General features: G+C 47.6%; 1 pseudogene; it reads right to left on the bottom strand.

The window, feature by feature from the left end:
• Positions 1-11,606: 11,606 nt before the first annotated feature.
• Positions 11,607-12,308, bottom strand: LOC135278003 (GTP-binding protein Di-Ras3-like; annotated as a pseudogene).
• Positions 12,309-13,913: the final 1,605 nt, after the last annotated feature.

The raw sequence follows: 13,913 nt of genomic DNA, 5'->3' as shown, positions 1-13,913 counted from the left end.
CTGGCTGGGCACGCTGGCTCATGCCTATAATCCCAGCATTTTGGGAGGCCAAGGCAGGTGGATCACTTGAGGTCAGGAGTTTGAAACCAGCCTGGCCAATATGGTGAAACCCCATCTCTACTAAAAATATAAAAATTAGCTGGGCATGGTGGCAGGCACTTGCAATCCCAGCTACTCTGGAGGCTGAGGCAGGAGAATCACTTGAACCCAGCAGGTAGAGGCTGCAGTGAGCCTAGATGGCGCCATTGCACTCTGGCCTGGACCACAGGGCAAGACTCTGTCTCAAAAAAAAAGCAATTAATCCATCTGCAATAGCATGGAGATATATCCCCATGACAGAAAGAGAGAGATATATAATAGATAGATAGATATAATTTTAAATGAAACAAAACAAGTTGGTGAATAATATTTTTGTTTTGAAAACAGCTTCTATTCGTGTGTATGCCTGTGTGTGTGTGCGTGAGTGTGTGTGTGTGTATGTACAATCTGGAAACCACTTGGAAATAGTAATGTCAATTCACTAGACATTCACAGTCTGGAGAACTCTGGTGAGTAAGGAGTGGAATGTGAAATGGCGGAATGACACAGGGGAAATTTTACTTTTCATTGTATACACTTCTGTTGCTTGAATTTTATAAAGAATATAAAAGTCGGCAATTGTGATAGGACATTTATGTGTCAGTTCACAGCCTTTCCCCTTCATTCCACTTGCAGCAGACCATTTAGCAATGTCTTATTTAATTTTCTCTTCTGCCTGATTTCTCTCCCCCAGAACAAAATCCTTCCGCACACCTCCCTGTGGGAGGATCTCTGAGTGGAGGCGGAGGCAGCCCTCGTGGGCCATGGTGGCAGGTGCATGTGTCCTGTTGGGACCACTTCGGGTGGAGTGCCCTGGCTCCCGGGAGACCAGGACAGCCCACATACGCACAGGCTGAGAGCCCTGCTGGGGTAGGACGGCATCAGCCAGCTCACACTACCCTCACAGAGGTCTGTGAGCCCGTGACTGACACAGTAGTGTTTACTTCTCACGGTCCTGGAGCCGGGAAGTCTAAGGTCAAGGTGCTGGCTAATTCGGCTCCTGGTAAAGGGGAGAGAGAGAGAGAGAGACAGCACTCTGATGTCTCTCCTTATAAGGACACTAATCCTATCCTGAGGGCCCCACCCTCACGACTTCATCTAACCCTAATCAATTCTCAAAAACTTCATATTCAATTACCATCACCACGGGGATTAGGGCTCCAGCATATGAACTTGGGGGGACACTGTTCAGTCCATAACAGAGAGGTGCCTTTATTTTAGGGTGCAAGAGACAAAGGAATAATAGAGGACTTTAATCAAAGCATAAGCACCCAACAGCGTACGGAAGAGCCAAGAATGACCTAGAATGTACGTGTCCTGTTTCTTGAAGTGAGACACTGATCCGAGTATCGGCCATGATGGTTCAACGTTTCAATACAACACATTTTAAATCCTAAGAAACAAGCAATATTTTTAAATGTATTGGCTACAGAAAGAGTTGGAATGTGCTTTTAAAAGGGAGTTGAAGCAGCAGGGTGTTGGGGATTCTCAGTCCCACAAGAGAATTTATCCCCGATGTATGCAGGAATCTACTGCAAGTAATTAATCCCTTCTCTCCTACCCTTCTAGAATTGTGCCAGTTATGTATCATCCTTGAGAGAATAGAGACAACAGTCACATAATTTTTTGTAGGGCTTAGCTCTCTGCTGGGACCTTAGTTGAGAAAGGCCCACTAGCATCCCAGAATAAAAGATGATTTCAAACTTCATCTACTACCTTAAGCAAAAGAAAGACATGTAACAATTTAGTAAAGTTCTAATTGAACAATGAAAGAATTGTAACTGAAGAAACAATAAGTGATGATATATATATATTGAGTTTCAATATAGATCAGACACTGTCCAAAGTGTACATCTAAGAGAGAAATTATTTCCATTTGACAGATGAAGAAACATCTAAAGTGCAATATTGCACTGCTATTTTGAACACGATATTATAGGTCTACCACATCAGTGCTTTGCCTTCCTAAGAACTTCATTAGGGAAAAGTCATGTCAAGCTTGCTGGGGACCAAAGCCTCCATAGCTGGATATTTCCTGGGGATCAGCTGCCACACTACCCAGACTCCAACCCCAAACTAAAACCCGTCAGCTCCGGGGTAGACCAGGACCCAGGTCTCCTGGAGAGGGCTCAGACCCACACAGTCTTACGCCAGCATGCGAGGAAGAGGCTCAGCCCACCGCAGCACGCAGGTACTGGCCTACTCTGTGCCAAGCCAGATGTTTAGCACTGTGGAAGTACCAAGGCCAGCGCTCAAAACAAAGCTTTACACACACAGACATGCGTGCCCTTGCACGCGCACGTGCATGCACACGTGCATGCGCGCACACACACACACGAAAGTTGGTGAGGAGCCCGTGGGCAGGGTTACCCTCACCCTCATCTGACAAAGGAGAATTCTGGCAACTGGTGACCACCAGGCTGAGCTCCTGCAACCTGGTAAACCGTCAACATATTGGGTAAAATGTATGTCAATATTTTTGAATCTCAGGAACCGGATGTGATCCTAATGCGTAACGCAAAACTCCAAAGGCATAAAAAAGAAGATTGACAAGAAGGCCATTTGATGTTTTTTAGTTTTTAAAGAAAAAAACAACCAGAGAAGAAAACAAAGTGGGAGGAAAGGCTGACTCTTTCCATGTTAAAGAAAAAATCAAAAACTCAGCATGGGCTCTAAGGCAACATTCTTCATTAGAAAAAGTGCAGTTCAACCACTGTGGAAAACAGTGTGGCGATTCCTCAAGGACCTAGAAATAGAAATTCCATTTGACCCAGCAATCCCATTACTGGGCATATATCCAAAGGATTATAAATCATTCTACTATAAGGACACATGCACACGAATGTTCATCGTAGCACAGTTTACAATAGCAAAGACCTGGAACCAACCCAAATGCCCATCGATGATAGACTGGACAGGAAAAATGTGGCACATATACACCATGGAATATTATGCAGCCATTAAAAATGAGGAGTTCGCGTCCTTTGTAGGGACATGGATGAACCTGGAAACCATCATTCTCAGCAAACTGACACAAGAACACAAAACCAAACACCACATGTTCTCACTCATAGGAGGGTGTTGAACAAGGAGAACACATGGACACAGGGAGGGGAGCACTATACACGGGGGTCTGTTGCGGGGGAGTGGGGGGGACAGCGGGGCGGGGAGTTGGGGAGGGATAGCATGGGGAGAAATGCCAGATATGGGTGAGGGGGAGGGAGGCAGCAAATCACACTGCCATGAATGCACCTATGCAACAACTTTGCATGTTTTTCACATGTACCCCAAAACCTAAAATGCAATAAAAAAAAAAAGAGAAAAAAAAAAAACAAAAAAAAAAAGAAAAGAAAAGAAAAAGTGCAGAACATAACACAGGAGATAAAGCAGCATACTTCCGTGTGTAGAAAAATATGAAGATCTCCTTGATGACGTCCTGGAAAAGGTGAACCTGGAGGCACTAAGAAGTTGCATGTTTTCAGGGAGCCAGTGGGGAGGGACAGATGAATCAGCTGAACGCGGGGGATTTTCAGGGCAGGAAATTACTCTGTATGAGTCTATAATGGTGGATACATTTGTCCAAACCCACAGAGTGTACAACACCCAGAGAGAGCCTCACGTGAACCATGGACTTCGGGAGATCGTGATAGGTCCGTATATTATAACCAATGAGCATCTGGGGCAGGATATTGATAACGGGGAGGCTTTGCATATAGGGGGATAAGGACTATATGGAAAATCTCTGTGCCTTCTGCTCAATTTGGCTATGAACCTAAAACCACTCTAAAAATCAAGTATTTTTTAAAAATCACTCTAAGGGGAAAAGGACATGCATCTTAAACCAATTTTTTTGTACTCCTGGTAGAGTCGGCTAGAGGGCAAGTTTCCCTGCCGCACCTCCCTTTCTTGCATATGGGCTGTTTGTTAGGATTTCAGTTCTTTTACATTCTGGTGAGGAGTGTTCTACTTCCAGTTATGTGGTCTATTTTACAGTAAGTGCCATGTGGTGATATGAAGAATGCATTCTCTGTTGTTTTGTGGGGTAGGTTCTGTAGCTATCTATCAGGTCCACTTGATCCAGAGCTGAGTTCAGGTCCTGAATATGTTTGTTATTTTCTGTCTCGATGATCTGTCTAATATTGTCAGTGGGGTGTTAAACTCTCCCATTGTTATTGTGGGAGTCTAAGTCTCTTTGAAGGTCTAAGAACTTGCTTTCTGAATCTCGGTACTCCTGTATTGGGTGCGTATATATTTAGGTTAGCTCTTCTTGTTGAATTGCACCCTTTACCATCATGTAATGCCCTTCTTTGTCTTTTTTGACCTTTGTCAGTTTAAATTCTGTTTTGTCAAAATTAGAGTGTGACCTGTGATTTGTTCTGTTTTCCATGTGCTGAGTAAATTTTCCTCCATCTGGGACTACACGCAGTTAGTACCATGCCCAGCTAATTTTTGTAGTTTTTGCAAAGACAAGGTCTCCCTATGTTGCCCAGGCTGGTCTCGAACTCCTGAGCTCAAGCAATCCTCCCACCTCAATCTCCCAAAGTGCTAGGATTACAGTTCTGAGCCACTGTGTCCAGCCTGTTCTTGTCTTTTTATTGACTTTTAAATTCGTTATTTATTCTGGATTTTCATTTTTAATTTTCTTATCACATGGAGTGTACATTGTAAATATTATCTTTGGTGAAATGTAATGTTAAATCTTCTACCTCAACTTTACTTTTTGATATATGTGATGCTTTGTACATCTTGCTTTAGCAGGCCTTCCTCCTCCCCATAGAAATAAACATCCTCCCACATCCTTGTTAGCGCCAGAGCACTTTCATTTTCTACTTCACGACTCTAACAGAAGATGGCCTCTGGCTGCCCCCAATGTGACTGCTTCTCTCATTCCAGGCCCAATCCTCATTTGGCATTTCCAGACCCAAGTCCCAGTCCACCAGGCCTGCTGTCCCCATCGCCATCTGCTCACGTCCGCCCTCACAATCACCTATTGCTCCCCGTCTCAGCGCATGGTGAAAGGTGGATGGAAGCATTCCCAGTGCCCCCACCGCTCTCACAGTGCAGGCCCTGACTTTCCAGCTCTGGTGAAGAAACGCCTCCCGCCACCCATGGTGCCTGGAAACCGAGGAGCAACGTGGTCTTGACAGGTAGGAGATGTGTGCAATCCCTGGACAGCTCTAAAAGATGCTTCTTTGGTGCTTCAGGGCAGAACTATGTGTCCCCACTGGAACCAGCAGCAGCAGGTGGCTGCAAGGGTCTGGAAAATCATAGCGGGCTTGGTCACAGCCTGCACAGTCTTTCCCAGAGAATTGCCACAGCCCTGTTGGAAGAACCCGCCCACCACCAGGCCCCCCTCTTCCAAGGTCAGCTCCCTCACCCACCACGGGCCTGGGCATCCCCTTAGGACTCCCCACTTCTCTAGAGCCTGGGCAGGCCTCAAGTACTGCACTTTTCCCACAGGAGAGAACGTTTCCCTGTCCTTGTCTCTCTCTCCTGAGCATCTGACACATTCTCCTGGACTGCACCTCGAGGAACACTGTGCTTAAGTCCAGGTCAACAAGGCAGGGAGAAGGTCACTTAGGAATGAATCTGGCACAAACCGCGGAGAACGATGTGATTCCAAAAGGTTCAAGCTTTAAACAAAAAGAGGTTAATTTCCTTTCTTAGAATAAGGCCCGAGGGAGACAGCCCAGGGCAGATGCAGGGGCTCAGCATCGGGGAGACACTGCCCTAGCTGTGCCAGCTTTCATCATTGTACCATTCGCAAAGTGGGTGCTGCCCCTCAGCTGACGAGTTAGAATTCCAGGCGGGAAGATGAGGGACAGGGAGAGAGGAATGGCGAGTGAACCCAGCCCCTTTGCATCAGGAAACCTAGACACCTAGTTGTGTGTCGTCTGCCAGGTCACTGGACCCAGGTAGTGAGAGCTGTCCAAGTTTCACAGGGCAGCCATGTTCATCCAACCTGAGATGAGGGGGTCACCCTCCCGACTCAAGGGTTTCCACTAACAACCCTAATACCTGAGGCACTGTTAGCAGACAATAAGAGGGAAGAAATGAGGTTGAGCAGACTGTACTCAGGGCACACACGGGAGAAGCCCAAGGGAGAACAGGGCCACCACAGTGGACACACTCGCTAGGATGGAGGTTGGGGCCCCACCCTAGCAACATGGGAAACTGAGGCTGGGCATGAGTGTGGGCAGTGGGCCAGGATGCATTGCCAGGCTGCTGGGGATGCCAGGGGTGTGAACGCCCACAGTTCTACTGCACTCTCTACCCGGTGTGGAGCAGAGCCCCAGAGGGCCGATGGGGGCCCAGAGAGCAGAGTCCAACCCATAGGGGAGGCCCTGGGAGACCAGAGCAGGAGAGTGAGGAGCAGGCCTAGAGGGCAGCCTCAGGAGGAAACTCACAGGCACGGGGCAGTGCAGGCAGAGGTAACCAAACCCAGGGTCCGCTGCTCACAGCTGGAATCCAAGCACGCGAGAGAACTGGCGGGAGGAACGAGGGCCAGCAAGCCAAGAAGATGGCCAGCGAGCATCCTAAAGCAGCACCTCAAGTCCTTACCAACTTTAGGCTCGTTTATGTCACAGGCAGGGGACAGAGGAAGGGGGTTGTGATCAAGAGGTAATGGAGGACCCCAGACATCTGGGAGCCAGCAGGGGTCCGAGAAGGTGGAGAACGGCTGCGTCCTTGCTCAGATCGCCGTGCTCCTGGAAATCTTTCACAAAACATAGTTGTTTACATACTTCTCCTTTAGACCCCAAGCTAGTTTTAAAAACTACACGACTGCTGTTTTGTATATTTTCTCTGTGCTCTGAAATTATCCTCCCCTATGTGCAGGAATGGGTAAAGACCCCTTAACAATGGAGCTAGTTGTGTTCTTTGGCTGTTTCACTGTAACAGCATTTCAGGGGAAAGCTGGGACTTTGTAGACACAGAAGGGCTCCCCATTGCTCCCATGTGCGCCCAGGAGGGCTGGGAACGATATCAGGGCAGGAAGGCTGATTCTAGACCCCAAGCCCACAGGAGTGAGCTCTGCCCTTGCCGGAAGTGACCAGATGGCGATTGCAGCTGACCTGCACTGAGGCAGCGGGCTGCAGGGGGAGGGCCTGGGAAGTGTGGGTAACGCAGTCCTCAGGCCTCCTCACCCCGCTTCAGTCATCAGAACCTCCACTCCTGCGGGGCTCTGTGCCAGGGGATTCAGCCCTGAGGTGGCTCTAGCAGGAAGGTGGGCAAGAATACCCGCCCCTCTTGACTCTCCGTGACCCCGTCCCAGACTCCTGATTTGGGTTTGATTTTTCTCCGTTGTACCAGACTTGCGTAGTCTGGCTCATTTGTGCATACCTGCCTCCACTCATGTGGGAGCGCTGCACTCACTGGGGCAGCCCGGGGTGTGGATGACCTGAGAGCCCTGCAGATACTCATGCTTCAGGCCCCACAGCCAGGACCTGGAACCCCTTCACTCCTTCCCCGGCCCTTCTTCCCACCTAGAATTGCCTGGAAGTGTAGCAGCCATCTTACAACCAGGAGGGACGCCAAGCACCTGGTGTGTTCATGCTGCTACCCGGAGCTCTTCCTTAAGACTCCTTAGACTAGGGCCGGGTACGGTGGCTCACACCTGTAATCCCAGCACTTTGGGAGGCCAAGGTGGGCGGATCACGAGGTCAAGAGATTGAGACCATCCTGGCCAACATGGTGAAACCCCGTCTCTACTAAAAATAGAAAAATTATCTGGGCGTGGTGGCGTGCGCCTGCAGTCCCAACTACTTGGGAGGCCGAGGCAGGAGAATTGCTTGAATCCAGGAGGCAGAGGTTGCAATGAGCCGAGATTGTGCCACTGCACTCCAGCCTGGCACCTGGGGACAGAACAAGACTCTGTCTCAAAAAAAAAAAAAAAGACTCCTTAGACCCCCCCAGCTTGCTCAGTTTCCCCTCTCTCCCTCAGACTCTCTGGCTCCTCCCCCTACCAGCACAGAACAGTGAACAGTCACAGTGATCATTCGCTGCAGAGCAGGAAACGAGGCACCGCAACACAGAGCCTCATTTATTTTGGAGTTTTCATTCCCAAACAAGACAGAATTGAGTATCCTCTTGCTAGTAAATTATCTGGAATCATTGGTATAACGCATGTGCTTAATAAAGACTGCAAGGCTGTTACAAAGTCAGAAGTTCTGTCTGGAAATTGGTTTGGTATCTTCCTTCTTTCCCACTTTGTTAACTGACTCCCCAGTTTACAAACAGCACCACTTCTCTGTGCCTCTTCTGTACGGCATACCCCCTGCAGCCCTGTAAACATGACCACTATCCCAAATTGGGTGTCTATCACGTTCTTGCTTTTTCAAAACAGTTTTATCACAAATGAACGCATTTCTAAACAACATGCCGTTTCATTTTGTTTGATTTTTATTGTTTTAGTTTGGGTGGTCATCTTAGTCCACTGGACTCTATGCTGGTAAGATTACCCATGTTTTGTCAAAGTATAATGAATTCATTTTCTGGGCTGTAGTTTCTTTTGCATTCAAACAAAAGATGATGGGAATTACAGGCCCCCTTCCTCCTGCTTTAGTTAACGGTATTCTGTCCTCCACGGTGAATTTTGCAGATGGCTCACATCATCGCGTGCACAGTGTCAGGCCTCACTCAGTAGTTTTCTCCAACATTAAGGTAGCTCCCCCACGAGGGAAGTGAGGACTGCCACAGCTGTGAAGGCTGCTTGGTGACATGGGAGCGATTTTAATAGGTCATAAACAATGTTATTGCTTCTCCCATTTGGAATCGCTCTGCAGAAAACAGAAACGGTCATGTTATTTCTCAGGAGTGCATTTCGTTAGCTCTAAAGTGATATCATCATATCAACATGGTCTGTACTGCTGGGAAAGAGGGTGACCCCACAATTGGCTCAGGGGCCCAACACAGAAGGATCTTGTGGTCAATTGCATTTCTCTTGGTCCTGAATGAATGTAACTTCAGCCTCAAATCGCTTTCCATATTGTCTCAATAAACAAAATTCAGCGAGAAAATGAGTGCCTTAAGCACTGGAGGCACTGAGCATCCTCTGGAACAAGAGCTGCGAGATCTGGCCTGGTCCTAGGTTTGTGAGCCATGTGCAGTGTGCCCTGGAGCGGCCCTTCCCCTCTGGCCTCAGTTAGCTCATCTGTAAAATGAGGACACTGGACCAGATGGTCTTCACTAACGTCCCTTCCAGCTCCACAATTCCAGAATCTTTCAACTTAGAAAGAAACCCAGAGAGTAGAAACGTGACTGGTGAATTCCAGGGTGGGAGAAGCGTTCCAGCCGGTGGCCTGCACTGCATGCATATTCATGGTGCTCGCAGCAGCCAGAGATGCCCCATCACTTTATTAATCTGCTTCACTGAGCCGAGGTTTGGGTTGGAGGTAGACCAAGACTAATTGGCAGGTGACGGGAACTTCAATTTTCCTTTCTTCCCAACAAACAGCAAGATCCACTGCCTGGTCCAGCCTGCCCACATGCATTTTGCAGTAACAAAGACTCTCTGAGGCAGCTTCAAGCTATGCGGACTCTCCAGATTCTAAAGTTAGAAGGTGAAAGCAATCGTCTGCACCTGTCCCAGGATTGACGATGGCCTCATCTCACAGGACAGGAGCTCACCCCTCCTCCTGATCTGAGGAACTCATGCGGGCTCTGCTCCTCACTAATGGGTAGGGCGTTAGGCAAATCCTGCATCCCCAGTACAGTGAGGGGTGCGCACAGAATCTGGAGAGTCCGAATATCTCGAAGCTGCCACAGGGTGGCAGGTCCCTAAGGCTACCCCACTCTAATGCACTGAGATCAGACAACCTGTCTATAATAAAAGGAACACACACAGATACCTATTCAGAGACACGTAAATGCATATACAGGAAAAGAAGTTCGTATCCAGATGCTGCCTTCCTCCACGTCTGGGGTATTCCTCAAGTCCCTTCTCTGTGCTGGACTCAGGCTTCGAATCCTTCAAATGCCAAGGTTAGCCAGGTGGTAATATTATATAACATATGGAATATACAAATATTCCATTTCACAGATGAGGAAACTGCATCTTAAAGACAATAGTAACTTTTTTTTTTTGAGACGGAGTCTCACTCTGCTGCCCAGGCTGGAGTGCAGTGGCGCAATCTCGGCTCACTGCAACCTCCAACTCCCAGGTTCAAGCAATTCTCCTGCCTCTGTCACCCAGGTAGCTGGGATTACAGGCCCGTGCTAATTTTTTCTATTTGTGTGACTAATACACCACACGTGTTATTAAGAAAGTTAATACTCTTTGGGAGGCTGAGGCGGGTGGATCACGAGGTCAGGAGTTTGAGACTAGTAAACAAGAAAGTTACTACTGTCTTTAAGATGCAGCACTTCCAAACACTGTTAGCCTCCAATTTGCCACTGGCATGATTTTTACACGCCTACGTGAAATAAAGACCAGACAGTTGGGGTGGCTTCCTTACGTAGAAATATCTGCAATGATTCTGTGGAAATGAGCTTAATAATGTGTAAATAACTCATCTAGAAGGAAATTGGACTTTTTTTCTTTTCTTTTTTTTTGCATGCAGGACAAGCTTTATTAAGTCAAGAAGCTGTTACACTTTTAAAAACTGCTAGCAGAATACTCAAACATTTTTAAATGACATGGGAAACTACTAACATCTTTAGTGAGAGAGTTCCACTCTCACAGTCTTCTCTGCTCCCACACCCCTAATGATCAGCTATAGCATATTCATTTTTTTTGTTTGTTTGTTTAGCATGTATGTCTCGAAGCACTTTAACAAAAGCTTTTGTTGTAAAAACACATTTCTTAATTACACAATTAAAAGATACGATTAAACACTTACAGGATGTGGAATGTTTTAAAGTGATACACAATAATAGGGTTACCAAAAGGACACCTACCAATTTCTCTTTCTATTCATTTTGACATTTTGTTCTTTTCAAAACATTTTCTCTTATTAAATTTATTATTAAAGACCTTACTTTGAATGCATCATGTTCCTTTTTGTTCTCCTCTTCAAATGCCAATGTTTTAACAATTTGAATTATCTGGCCTGGGAAAAGGTAAAGTTATCAACATACAAGGTACATTTATTGACAATATGATTGTTACGGTCTAAACAACAGCACAAAATCAACCATGTACAGGTAACACAGTGAAATTTAGTCCACATTTTCTTTTCTTTTTTTTTTTTTGAGACGGAGTTTCGCTCTTGTTACCCAGGCTGGAGTGCAATGGCGCGATCTCGGCTCACCACAACCTCCGCCTCCCGGGTTCAGGCAATTCTCCTGCCTCAGCCTCCTGAGTAGCTGTGATTACAGGCATGCACCACTATGCCCAGCTAATTTTTTGTTTTTTAGTAGAGACGGGGTTTCACCATGTTGACCAGGATGGTCTCGATCTCTTGACCTCGTTATCCACTCGCCTCAGCCTCCCAAAGTGCTGGGATTACAGCCGTGAGCCACCACGCCTGGACTATCCACGTTTTCTACACACTACAGGGTAGGAAGAGCTGGCTCTTAAGGCCCAGGACTCACATGATTATGCACTTGTCAAGCATCTTCTCAATGGTCTTGGGCGTCTGGGACTTCTTCTGGGGCTCCTGGAGGTCGGGGTCGGGCTGGTTCTGGTAATCCAGCAGCATGTGGAACAACAGCTCCTGCACATTCACATCTGCCTTGGCCGAGATCTCCATGAAGGCGCAATTCCACTCCAGCGCACAGGCGGCACCATCACTCAGGGTCACCTCCCGGTGGGTGTCATCACTTTTATTTCCCATCAGCACGATGGGGAACTTATGCAGGTTGTTACCTTTGATTTTGCAGATCAGCTCATAGAAGGCCTTCAGCTCTTCCAGGGTTTCCTTCTTGGTGACTGAGTAGACCAGGACGAAGGCGTGGCCCCGGGCTATAACGTGGCGCTACAGAGCGCGGTTGGGGTTGTGGTCGCCACTCTTGCTGTCGGTGATGTGCAGGGAAAGCACACCATGGCTGCAGCCCAGCAACTGGCAGTAAGCATTTTCAATGATTGGCAGGTACTCATGACGGAAGTTGCCGGTCGCCCGCTTCTGCAGCGGCGTGCTTTTCCCCACACCAGCGGTGCTGACTACCACGACGCGGTAATCGCTGATATTTCTGTGGGGCTTGAAGGCGCAGAGGATGAGCATAGCGGGCAGGAGCTGCAACCTCTCCAGCAGCTGCTGTTGTTCCTTGAAGCCAAAGCTAACGTTACCCATCGTTGGGATTCGGAGGGGAGTTGGGCGCACAAGTTCTCTCACACTTAGCTGGCAGCAGGAGACTCCTTTCTCGGAGGCACGAACTAAGCAGCATTGAAGACAAACGCGCTGCTCGCAGAGATAGCCGCGGCAACCAGTTGGACACTCCAAGCACTCTCTGCTCCGCGGCTTTAAATTCCGACGTGATCACAGGAGCGGGGTGCGGGGGCGCAGGAAGTGTGGGTAACAGGCATAGATTCAGCTTGCGCCATGCGTGGTGGGAAAACAGCCCTGTGGGACTGAACCAACGCAGAGCGGCCCGAGGTCCTCTTGACATCTCCAACGCTTGAGTCCAGAAGTTCAGGGCTGCGTTACAAGTTGGGGAGGAATGATTAAACTGTGGACTTTCTCACCAGCTCCTGGGCCACACACATTCTTGGGCATTTTCTCTTTCCTTAGTCCATGGTTCAGGAAATTGGACTTTTTAATAGGCAGGCACAGCTATTTTCTCAGCAATTCAAGGTAAATATTTTATAGAATGCCCACAATGCTCTCACCTGTTCCCAAACATTAGAAAAACCATAAACCATAAGGGTCCCCCAGTGCCATGCACAGGATTATGTAAAATGTGACTCTCTTTTATAAGTGAGAAAGAAGGACACGTTGAAAAGACATACAGCTGTTTGAATTTCAATTTGGGGAACCAAAAAAAATTGTATCCGCCTCATTGGACAACTCAGTCTGGTGAAAGGCGATAACCGTGTTATGACAGCAGAACAGGGGGCCAGAAGGGAGGAAAGCAAAATGTGGTGGCTGCTTCCATCTTCCCTCCCTTCCTTCTCCCTCAGTCCACATGGTCAAGGAGGGGAAGGCAGGCGTCATGAGCAGTGCAGGGTCAGAAATAACCAGGTCCACGCACGTTTGTGTTTTTCCGCAATGTCAGACTTTTGCTGATGCTATTTCAGTCACCAAAGCCAGGAGCTCCATGGAGTTCCCAAGGAGGTATTCTCCTTAGTACATCTCGTTCACTCAGCAGTCAGAGCCACGGGCACACAGGCCCAAGCCACTCCGCAAGTCGGTCAATATTGCAAACCACACGTAATAGTATGTTTCACAAATCTATAAATGTCACAGTTTCAATATTCCGCTAAAAACAAAGTAATATTTAACAGCAAGAGGAAAATGAGATCGGAAAAAGGGTTAAGGAACCAGTCCAGGAGAAAAAGAGTCCCATTCTGGGCCAAGTGCTCCGTCAGTCTTGGAAGGAAGAGTCTTAGAGGTGGCAGAGCCTTCAGCAGTAGATGCCAAGTTCTCACCACGAGTGGCTGCAAGACAGTGTCAGTGAAGATGACCATTTGGAGCTGCCAAAGGCTTAGTGTTCGTTTGTGTCCTTATCTGGTTGCAGGCTGTCTTTATTTTTAAATTTGTGCATTCATGTTTCTGTTTTGTTGTTTATTTTTTTATTTGTTGATTTAAATAAAACATCTTGTTGGCAGAGTGTTTGTGAAATATAAAATGGAGTGTTTTCTAGGCTGGAGTCAGTTGCTCCATATAGCAGCAGGGAAGAGGCGGATGTCGGGCCAAGTGCCTTCCCAGGACGGCACTAAGCCACTGGCTTCCAGGGTG

The sequence above is a fragment of the Aotus nancymaae genome, unplaced genomic scaffold (assembly GCF_030222135.1).
Source record: "Aotus nancymaae isolate 86718 unplaced genomic scaffold, 86718_ANA_hifiasm-v0.15.2.pri h1tg000036l, whole genome shotgun sequence".
Classification (NCBI taxonomy): Eukaryota; Metazoa; Chordata; class Mammalia; order Primates; family Aotidae; genus Aotus; species Aotus nancymaae.
Note: the sequence above shows the minus strand (reverse complement) of the source record. Positions and strands in the feature narration are given on the sequence as shown.